At 45.7% G+C, this 12,148-nt stretch overlaps 1 protein-coding gene across 1 annotated transcript in view; it reads left to right on the forward strand.

Annotated features, from left to right (window-relative positions):
- LOC138296695 (adhesion G protein-coupled receptor F5-like) overlaps nt 1-12,148 on the forward strand; it is a 578,562-nt gene that overhangs the window by 396,162 nt on the left and 170,252 nt on the right. The window lies entirely within an intron of this gene.

Raw genomic sequence — 12,148 nt, forward strand, 5'->3', positions numbered from 1 at the left:
CAGGAAAGGCAGGGCATCTGCACACTTCAAAGGCCTGTCTTGAGAAGTCCCTCCTACTTCAAAAGCACAAATGGGTATAAATACAGGACCTGATACACCACCACTTCAGTACATTTCTGGGCCTACAGATACTCTACCAGGAAGGACTGCTGTGCCACTGAAGGACTGTCACTCTGCTGGACTGCTGCTTTGTTATGTTGAACTGCTGCCCCCTTGGTGGGGGAGAAGGACTCGATCTTCCTCTCTCTTGAACCCACAACCCTGAGTGACTCCAAGGGTTAGTTGGCTGGCCTCCTGATCTGAAGTCTTAGGGACATAAACGACTTTAAATAACCCTGCTTCTGCGCCTGGACTCTGCCTTCTGTGAGTCCTCCTTGCCAAGTGCTACCACTCCAGCCCTGGACCCTTAAAAGTGGGTCTAAGGTGTCCTGACTGCTGGTAGTCTCAACAGAACTGACGCGTTCTCTCTGCTTTGTAGTGCAGCCCCCAGCAGAATAAATGCATTCTTGTCACTGTGTGTATTGGACCCATTGCAAAGACTTGCATCGCCTTCAGAACTGCCACTACCCAATGATTTACCAGAGACGATCCTCGCATCACTTTTCAACTGCAGCCTCAAGTACACAGAAATCCACATCGTAGGTTCACAGCTCTGCGGTAAGTGATGCATCGCCATGAATACGCCTCACATCCGCAACATCGGACTTTGCATTGGCGGCTCCTTCGACGTGACCCCCAAGGTCAAAGCAACAGAACCTCACATCGCATCCTCGCTGTATCTCTGAACTGACGCATCGTCTTGGCTGCATGATGCATCTTCAATGCAGATCCAGACAACACTCTACAATCCAAGATTAAAGGCACTTTTGTTCAGCGGGCCTAACTGGGTCTCTGTTGCCGGCCCGTGCTCCATTGCGGTCTGCCTGAGTGTATGACTTTGTCTCGGACCAGCATGAGCAGATATCCACAGCTGGCGCTTTATGCTTTTTTGATGCAAATTTACCTAAAAACCTTGAAATTCAATATCTCCGGTTCTACCAATTGGATGTTGGTCATTTTAGTCTTCTTTTATTTATTAAATTAAGAGCTATTTTTTCTAATCTGGTGTGGGAATCTATTTTGTGGTGTTTTTACTGTTGCACTGTTTGAGGTGTTGCTCAAATACTTTACACATTGCCTATAAGTTAAGCCTGACTGCTCTGTGCCAAGCTATCAGAGGGTTGAACACAGGATAATTTGGGGGTTACATGTGCTGTACCCTGATGAGTATTATGGTTGCTGCTTGACCAGGGCTTATATCCAAGTCAACCAGTAACCCAGTTTCTAACTCTAGATCTCTCACCTATTTCGATTTTCCAACAGAATAGTCCTAGAAACATATGTGGGGGGGGTCATAATAAACAACAGTCAAGCAATTTGGTTACTTTTTTAAATGCATGTAGACTCCGTTGTTTTCTTTTTATGGTGGCACCTTGCGTCGAATAGCGACAATGATATAGAAGGTAGGCGTTCCCTTCCTAAAAATGATGCTAGCCCCCAGTGCCATATTTACCTCCGGACGCTAAAACGACACGCACCTAGGAGGCGGACCTAAAGAATGGCGCTACAGTGGATTAGTGTCAAAAATTAACGCTTGGTCAGACCAGGCATTAAAGTGCTAGTAGGCTCATTTCCGTGGGGAAACACAATGGAATGGGCACATAGATGCCCACCCCAACCCCCAGCATCACCACCACCCACACCACAGGGACACTACTGGAGGAGGGAGCCCTTCCCAGGTAAGTTGACGTGTGTAACTATTGTGGGCCACTGGGAGCCCCTTACTTGGGGCCCACTGGCTGGCACTGGGTCTGTTGGTGTTGTCCCAGGGACACTGGTCCCCTGTAGTGGGCATTGGGGTTGTGGTAATGACTACTGTCTATACTTAGACAGTAGTCATTTTTTGGCTACTTGTGCAGCAGATTTTTTGCCGCTAATCAGTCTAGCGACATTTTTGTCCCACTAGCACAATTGTCACTAATGCCATTCCGCACCGGCTAGCGTCGTTTGTTCAGACGCTAGCCAGACATTAGTGTCATTGTGCATCTTTTTTAAAGCCATAGCGGAGGAGCTGCCACTGGTCGTAGGACCTGATTTAGATTTTGGTGGGCAGGGTACTCTGTCACAATATTGTCATAGGATATTATGGGATTTCTATTTGGGCAGACGGGCTATCCGTTACTGTTGTGATGGTATAACCCATCCACTGAAATCTAAATCAGGCCAAGAATTATTATTAAGCCACTCTGTGTCATGGATGCAACCGAAAAGGTCATATAAAAAAAAGGAGCTGAAGGATACTTGGACTGTTAACCATAGTGTCACTCTTGACAACAATACATTCAAAATGAAAAATAACAGAAAAATAGCAAAAACTGCTACTGAACAAGGTCTTGGGGCCATATTTATACTTTTTTTAGCGCCGCATTTGCGCCGCTTTTTGACGCAAAACGGCGCAAACCTACAAAATACAATGGCATTTTGCAAGTTTGCGCCGTTTTTGCGTCAAAAAACGACGCAAATGCGGTGCAAAAAAAGTGTAAATACGGGCCTTGGTATTTTTGAGACAGCAAAGCATTCTGTCTGAAATTGTACCTTGAATTTGTCACTTTTCCGCACAGCAGTGGACCTAAACTGAGAGATATCTGAGATCTCTGGCTTGATTTGGTGATGACTCATTCACCTGTGGGGCTTAATTTACACTCTGCTAGTTCTTGGAATCCTTGTTAAAGTAACTAGAGCTCTTACTGACAACCCACATCACATCACTCGCTTGATGACACATTGGGGGAGATTTACAAACATTGTGCACTGGTCAGAGTCACAAAAGTGATGCTAACCAGCACAAAATGTTTTTTTCCTAATTTGCTTTCCAGCGCAAAACTTGTTTACTGTACTGTACTGGAAAATATTCTAAAAGAAACACAAAGCAGCGCAAAGCACTGCTTTGCATTACTTAGCGCTGAGGGGGCGTTAAATGGGTGGTACATGGACGTTCCCTGCAACAACTCATGCCTTTTGACACAAAACCGTATCTACAAACAGTTGTAGACAGAGTTTTGTGCCAAAAGTTAACACCATTTCAAAGCAGGTGTTAAAAGGAGACTTTTTTTTATTTCTTCTTTCTTTTCTGGCTTTGCAAGTGTGCTGCACTGTGCAGCACGCATACAAAATAGGAAAAGTTTTAAAGTGTGTCTAAGCATAGTATTTTGTACAAGCACAAAACCTATGCTAGACTCATGCACACACCCTTGCACTATGGCCCAAAGGTGTGTGTGTGGCGCACAGCAGCTGATATCAGTGTCGGCCCTACAGAGAAGGGGGGGAATGCCATATCTTTGTAGATATGGCGCTCTCCTGCTCACTCCCTGTCATGCATCACAGAATTGTTCATTGCTGTTCTGTGCTGGATGACAGTTTTGTAAATCTGCCCCATTGTCTTCATCAGCTATGGCCTCTCCATTAGGCTTTTGGGAAAAGGTCAGTCACCCCTAAGGCAGGCCTCCTAAAGCCCAGGAGGCAGGTGCAGGCAGAGTTCCTTTACTATCCGTAGTGCAGGTCAGTCACCCCTAAGGAAGGACTCCTTTAGCCCAGAGGCAAGGTGCACTGTACTATGAGTGAGGACATATATGCAGTGAGTGAGGCCTCCACTCACGATCTCTCCTTCCTTAGCTCTACTCTCGACTCCATTCAAAACTGGATGGTAACTCATCAACTGATCCTGAATCCCTCCAAAACAGAATTCCTCCTCCTCTCCTCCTCACTTTCTCATCTCCCAGTGCAAACATGGATGGATCAGATCAATCTAATGAACAATAAGCCCATCATTGTCGAGAGCGCAAAATCCCTTGGTGTCACTCTCGACAAAAAACTCAATCTACTCTCCCACATCGACTCTATTGCAAAGTCTGCTCGACACCAACTGCGCCTTCTTTGGGGGATTCGTCGCTTCTTCCCGGAGCACGACCTTAAAACCCTGGTCCAATCGCTGGTTCTCTCCAGATTGGACTACTGCAACTCTCTTCTTACTGGCCTTCCCAAATCCCACCTTTCCCCCCTGAAGTCTATTCTCCATTCAGCAGCTCGTTTCATATATGGGGCCAAAAGAAGCGACCACATCACACCCATTTTATCCACCCTCCGTTGGCTTCCCATAGAGGCAAGATCTATCTACAAAACTGCATGTATCACCCACAAAGCCTTGCACTCCTCCTCCCCTCGCTACCTGGTGAATAAACTGAAACTCTCTGGGGGCTCCAGACCATCACGTAATGCAGAAAAGTTACTGCTTGAACCTCCCATTTTCAAGAAGGAAAGATCGATGGCCCAATCCTTTTCAGGCAACGCGGTGAGAATCTGGAACTCACTTCCGCCTCAGCTTCGGACCACCACCTCTTCCCAGGCCTTCAAAACTGACCTCAAAGCTCTCCTCCTTCAAAGACACTTCCAAATTTAATTCTAGTTCTCTGTTTCCTGAAGGAAGTCCTTCCATTATAGGAAATTCTGTTCTCCACGCCTATAGAAGTGCCTTCCCAGGGTGTTTTTGTGTTTTGAGTGGCTGCCATTTAGTGCAGTTTTATACCTCTACCTGTATTTTGTACTCTTTTGTATCTTGCACACGGCACCCTTCCTTTTACAACGTATCATTTGCTACCTCTTATATCCTGTTTACTTTTGATACATGCACAACGGCCACCACTGCCTCATGTAACGGAACTATTGTTTGAGTGTTTTGAGTGTCTACCATTTATTGCAATTTTTTACCTTTACTCGTACTTTATGTGCTCTTGTAACCTGCACACGTCACTTTTTCCTTTTGTAACGTATCGTTTGCTACCTCGTGGACTTTTTTGCTCTTGATACTTGCACAATTTTCACTATTGCCTCATGTAATGTAACGTTTGTTTTTGTAACAGGCTCGTAACGTTTGTTTTTGTAACAGGCTCACTTGTAATTCTTCTCCTCTTGTATCTCTACTTTGCCTATTGTGAAGCGCTCTGACACCCTCGGGTATAGTCCGCGCTATATAAAAACACATTAAATAAATAAAATAAATAAAAATGCATGAGCTTATATGACCCCATGATGGCATTTAAAACATAATGATACCACAAGTAACCAGCAGTCCATAGAATACCATGGATTTGTCAAACAGTGCCAAAGATATAAAATGCTTTTCCTATGAAAACATGGTCCAAACTATAACTGTAATAAATAAATATATATATATATATATATATATATATATATATATATATATATATATATATATATATCACTGCATGGTGAGGGCGCAAGTTATAGCTACCTTAGGGTGTGAGTTATAATTACTTGAAAGAACTCTAACTATAACTGCTGAATTTCTGTGGATTTGTGTGAGTAAATGCAGAACCCATATAGCGTTCCTGCAACCTTTGTTTTTTCTCAGTGAATTTCTAAGGTGTTTTTAATTCTGTTTCCTAATTATAATGCCATAATTAAATCTGCTGAGCAGCCAGGCAGTTGGCCTTTGAAAAAGCAAGGAAATGTTTGTTCTCTGCTGATGGAGGGATGAAGCCAGAAACATGTGTCCATAGATGTTTGAAAATATAAGGCCTGAAATACTGAAAATGCCAAAGAATTCTCTGTAAGTTGCTGACTTTGCTACATTCCATAATGACCTGTTGTGAGTGCGCTTTCGTTCAGGACAACTCTTTATTTGTATATATATATATATATAACACATACCTTCTCCCACCAGTGTGAACTATAATTGTCCTGATGTTAGGATGCATGCAAGGGCAGAAAATGTGCGGATAGGTAAAATAGATGGGTACTTTGGCATCCTATACCTATGGAACAAAAGCAATCTCTTTTCAGGCTTTAAAATGTTGTGTTTCTGTCTGACCACAACCCAAAAAAGTAGTGGAAGACTCAGCCTCTGGGGGCACAATAGGCATGTGTGCCCTCTTTGTGCGCACTCAGGGCAATTTAGTAATACAAAAGGGGCTGCAGATGCTTCTGCTGCCCCTTCTGTAACACCCATAGTGCTGATGCACATTTAGCACCAGCACTATCATTAGAGGGCATTTCTTCATTTGCATAGGGGCATGGCCAGATGCAAATGAGAGAATCACTTTGCCTCTGTGCCCGTGCTGTATTATGGACATGGACCCAGAGACAAAAATGACTGAAAGTGCACCACAAAACGATTGTTTCAGTGTGCCTCCTAAAGGCAGCCTTCTAGAGGGGAGAAAGGGGGCCACATGGACCCTCCAAATCCACTTGAAGGCAGGTGCAGTCACTCACTGCACCCGCCTGCAAGGGGATCTCTCTTCCCACTTTAAAGAGCAAGGGGGTTGCTGCCTGCAAAGGGAAACAGAGAGTGGCTTTGAAGCAGCCGCTCCGTATTTCACTTGAATGTGCTGTGCCAAGGGCAGCGCAAGTTTGTGGCTGCCCTGGGAGCAGCACATTCATAGTAATACAATGCACTTTCCAGGGTAACTGCGCTCAGTGCTTAATTTGTAAATAAAAACGTGCCAGTGCCAAAAGCCTTCCTCTTAAACACGTGCCTGCTGCAATTAAATGTATGAGCACGGAATACTGAGGCGGTGTAATCCTGAAGCCATCTCGGGCCTCTTCAATCCCTTCAAAGTCACTCCCTGTCCCTTCAGCTCACTCTAGCAGCTTTCTGCTTTCTCCCTTTGTGACGCTTTTTAATTTTTCCCTTCCTCAGTCTTTCCCATATGTGTCTTTTGCTCGCAGCAAATGCTTCAGGCAGAAGAATAAGCCCGGCCCTCAAAAATAAGTGCTGATGCTCAGCACCGGAAACAACAAGCACAAATTAAGCACTGACTGCGCTGTGTATGTAAACAGCCCTTGATCTTCCTAACACAGGGTGCGGTATTAGCAACCTCTAACTCTGGGTCACTCATAATGAGGGCCTCCCAACCCATCTTTCATGTACACATTGAAAAGATAAATTTCATGAGGTGAGGAGGCAGGGGTGGTCCCTCCATAAGAGCGGAGGAGAGCCACCTGATAAAAAAAATGCCCCAGGACGGAAAAATGAAATGGTAATACATTTTGAGTATTACCATTTTATTTTTCAACACCCTGTCCTGAACCAAGTGTCAAAACGCGGCGGGGCAATTGCTGCCGAGTGGCAGCAGGGAGCTGTGCACTTGTTTAAAATGCGCATGTTCTCTTGGCCGGCCGTCTTGCGATGGCCAGTCTGACATGTGCACATTAAACATATCTAACCCAGCTGTTTTACGGCGACTGGAGTAGAGAAAGCACAGGTCTCAAGCACGCTTATGAGCTCTGAGAGAGGCCGCTCTCACTAACCCTGATGCTTCCTTCATGCTGGTTACTAGCATGAAACAGCATAAGGATTAGCTTGTGCAGTTTCCTGGCTCCTGACACGCGTCGGAGCCAGGAGAGACGACGAGAAGAGAGAAGATCGTCCTCAGGTAAGTGCCTTTTTTTAAAAATATTATCAATATTGTACCCCATCTCTAACTCCCCATTGTAAATACGAGCAAGCAGCCACTGTGAGAAGGGCAAGTCGACCTGTAACAATGGAAATCTGGAAAATGCAGAAACTGGTGTGTGCACGGGGATCCCCCACCCAGAGTGACAGCCCCACGCAGGGACCAATGAAGTTCAGCCAAAGTGCTTCTTAGTCCGATTGCATTCATGAATTACTGATACCCAGGCAGCCCGGGGCAGAGCCTCTTGTTTCTCCATTTTTTTCATTAAGCACGTCAATGTGCACAATGGTGCGCGTGCTCTTCGGATGTACTTTCACAAGTGCCTTTAATGATTTCACATCCTGCTCAGTTCCTAAACATGTTTGCTTAATTCAAAGTGCAATTTACGCCAGGGGAAATGAAAGTAAATGCGTCTTAACATGATTGTAAGTAATTTTGGCTTTGTTTGTGCACGTTCTTCCTATAATAATTCATCATATCACTATTATTCTGTGTTCATTCAGTTTGATGTTTCCTGAGATGTGTATAATTGTTCGCATTTTAAAAGATCAGTGTGTTTTTTTTGCATTCGGAATCCCAGTAACTGCTTTGGCGTGGTATGTATTTTAAACACAACTGATCAAATGAGACAAGTACATATTTATGATAATTCTAAACGAGAATACGAAATTTCCTAGCTATCGTGAAGGAAAGTTTCAATTCTATTAAGGACACGGAGGCGAGGATTATGCAAATCTTTCTTCACTCTTTATTCAACAGCAAGTTCAAAGTTAAACAAAACATGAACAGAAAAACTACAAGTTCCATGAGCCCGCCGCCATGGTAACGAGTATCCAATGAGGTGCCCTCCTTCACGTCAGTATAAATGGCCCGAGACACGTCACACTTCCTCGACTTCACTGCGGAAGGAATCCTGGTAGAGTCAATTGGTCGTAGTTTCGGAACCTAAAAAATAGGTGTAATTAGATGCAAGTCCGATAAAACACAGGAAACCTACCAAAGGCAACAAAGTTATGAACTCTAAAACACATATAAATGAAAATATATCTGAATCAAGTGTTTACCTGAAAAATTAAAATATGAGCAGAATAACCAATAAACAAAGGCATAAACGCAAGTATACCACCTTGCTACGCAGATAGATGTAATCGGGAGGGAACATATCCGCGAAATGTATGTGGGTGGGATAATCCTCGCCTCCGTGTCCTTAATAGAATTGAAACTTTCCTTCACGATAGCTAGGAAATTTCGTATTCTATCACAGGACCGGAGGCGAGGATTATGCAAGTTCAAAGCTTACTTACCACCAGTGCGGCTGCGTCGTGAATTGGTTTAAAGTAAAACTTTTTAAAAGTAGATTCAGAAGACCAATCCGCAGCATGCATGATGTCCTCCAATCTACCCCCCCACTTGTATGGCCTTAGAGGCCATGGCTCCCTGTGTACAATGGGCGCCAAAAACCTGAATATCGATACCTGCCTCAGACAGAATGCATCGGATCCATCTGGCAATGGAAGGAGAAGAAACCGCCTTAAACGGTCTTTTTATGGAAATCAATAATTGATCTTCACCTGGAGGTCTATGATCCACGGTTATTTCCTCATAGACCTTGAGACATCTAACCACGCATAATTTTGGGGAATCAGGAAAAGCTGGATAGGATACTGACCTGGTAATATTCTTTGTTCTCCTAGAAATAGTAAACGTGACTCCTTCTGGAGTAAAGACACGAGCTGATACATCCAGAGCTCTGATATCTGACACACGTTTACATGAAATGAGGCATAAAAGCATGGCTAATTTGGCAGACAACTCCTTCCGTGACAAATACTGATTACCCTGTCATGAGGCTAAAAGATTAAGGACTATGTTTACATCCCAGAGATTCGCATAACTGGGTTGTGGAGGTCTGGAGAGTCTAATACCCTTGAGAAGTTTACACATCCAGGGATGTTCGCCGACCGGGAGGTTGTTCAGAGGGGGGTGACCCGCAGATATAGCTGAACGAAAAGAGTTAATCGTACAATAAGCGAGACCAGATTCCGCTAATTCTGCAAGGAAATTTATGATGTCTGTAATACTGGCCCCCATGGGATCACGGTGTTTGCCCACACACCAACGAGACCATCTGTTCCATGCTGAACTGTATCGTTTGCATGTCCCAGGGGCCCAGGCCTGCGCAATTGAGTTTTTAGCTTCCTGTGAAAGTCGGTCGTCTTGCCAACGATGCCTGAAATCATCCAAGCTATGAGAGAGATGACCCTGAAGGACCAGGGGGTGAAAAAATCCCGACGGGTCCCGGAGGAGCGAGGAAAAAACTGGGAGACGAAGGGGGCACTCGCAGGAGAGTTCCAGCAGAGTCGGGAACCAAGCCTGAGACCTCCACCAGGGGGTGATAAGAACTATTGTCGCCTCGTGACGGCGAACCTGAGCTGCGACCCACGGGATAAGAAGAAACGGTGGGAAAGCATAACCTTGAAGTGTCCCCCAATGTTGGAGAAACGCATCTACTGCCGCCACTCCCGGATCCGGGCGCCAGCTGAAGTATAGGGGAAGATGAGCATTCCACCTGGACGCAAAGAGGTCTACGGTGCAGGGACCCCAATGGGTCATGATCGCCTGAAAAATCGGTCGATGTAACTGCCAATCGCTGGAATCCATGAGAAAACGGGATTTCCAATCTGCCCAAGTATTCTATATTGGATAAAAGTTGAGACCTGGATTGATCCAATAAAAGGATGTCGTCCAGGTAAATGATGAGCCGTATGCCCTGCAACCTCAGTGTTTCCACCACTGGTTTGAGGAGTTTGGTAAAGCACCACGGTGCCGACGAGAGACCGAACAGGAGAGTGGTAAATTCGAATACCTGATCGTTCCAGATGAATTGAAGGAATCCGCGATGAGGGGGAAAAATAGGGGCGGTGAGGTATGCGTCCTTGAGATCTAGGCGCACCATCCAGTCCCCCTGAAGAAGGAGGTCGCGGAGCAAATGAATACCTTCCATTTTGAAATGCCTGTAAACAACCCATTCGTTGAATGCACGAAGAATGATAACAGGCCGAAAACCCTTGTCCTTTTTTTTTTTTTTTTTTACTAAGAAGATGTTGCTTACAAAACCCCTGGGGTGCCGGGAAGTTAAGGCTATGGCGCCCTTGTCCAGAAGATCCTGAACTTCAAAATCCATGAGTTCGCAGTCTGCTGCAGAAAACACTATCGGTGGTGGCAGTTTCCCTTGAATTGGGGTACCCCAGAATTCTATTTGAAACCCCGACACTGTCTGTAGCACCCAAGCGTCTGATGTAATACGTCTACAGTTGGCCTTGAAATACCGCAATCTCCCTCCGAAATTTCGAGGGGAAAAAGGGATAAGCCTTACCAGAGGGACCTCCTGGGGCATTGGCTGCCCTACGTGCGGTTCTGGAAGCTCTGCCTTTTCCCCTTCCTCTGTTGGGGAAGAACATTCCCTGTCGGCCATCATGCCAACCGTTGTTTCGGAAGGAACCGGGGCCTTGTTGGTAAGGACGGCCGGAAGAGCGACCCCTGCCTCGTCCGGCCCTGCCCAAAAACCTTACTGGGAAAAATCTTTTTAATGGATGACTGAGCCTTATCCAGAGCCGAAAAAGTAGCAACGAATTTACCCGAGTCTTTTACAAAAGGGTCTATATCCGAAGTAAAAGCGACCTTATCTGATAAAGATGGGCGTGGGCATTCGGCCCGTAAACGAGCACGCACTTCCTTGTCCAAGGGTTGCCTAATTTTACTGGCGACATACTCCGCAACCTTGAGGTCCGGCCGCCACTCAGAGGAACGTGGATGGTAGATACCCTCCGGTTCAAACATATCTGAGTCAGAATCCCCAGGGTCAGAAGGATCCGGTAGGGTAGCATTAGGACGCCAAGGGCGACCTGAGTCACCGTCCAAAGATGAGGAATCCTCGTCTGAACCACCCATGATGCCTTTAGGTGAACCCGAATCAGGGTTCCATAGATGGTGAAGCATGTCACCCATTATTCCGGGCAATCGACCCTCCCGGGAGGGTAAACGCGTATGCGCGCGCGCACTCTTGGAGTGTGATAAAAAATCGCCATCCTCCAGGTGCCCCGCGTCGCGCTTGCGCCTATTCTTGGGAGCTGGAAGGGTAGATGTATCACCCTCCGCTCCCGTCACGCCAAACATGCCCGTATCCTTGGACACCTGTTCTGTGACTTCAGCTACGGTCTCCCTAAGAGGGGCCAAAGCGTGCGAAAACGCTTGCGAGAACAAAGCGTCCACCCCAGGGGGAATGGTACGGTGAGAGGGACCCTCACCTGGGGACATGTTGGCAAAAGACCCATGTTCCTGAGAGGATTGCATGCTGAGGTTCAGACGAAGCACAATAATGTGACAGAGAATTACACCCTATAAAAAATATATAAAGGGTAATTCCCTACCCCCTCTGTCAAGAAAATCACAATTATAAACAAAAAATGTCTTCCCCTCGGGGGTATTACCGACCAACAGGTGTCACGGGGTAGGGAACAGCAAAAAACACAGAGGTGTTGAAATATATGGAAGAAATAAATCCACAAACCGAGCGCCCAGTGTTCAGAACACCCGAGCGCTAAAACACGCTTTAAACAACCACTGCGCGCCCTCAG

The sequence above is a fragment of the Pleurodeles waltl genome, chromosome 5 (assembly GCF_031143425.1).
Source record: "Pleurodeles waltl isolate 20211129_DDA chromosome 5, aPleWal1.hap1.20221129, whole genome shotgun sequence".
NCBI classification, from domain to species: Eukaryota; Metazoa; Chordata; class Amphibia; order Caudata; family Salamandridae; genus Pleurodeles; species Pleurodeles waltl.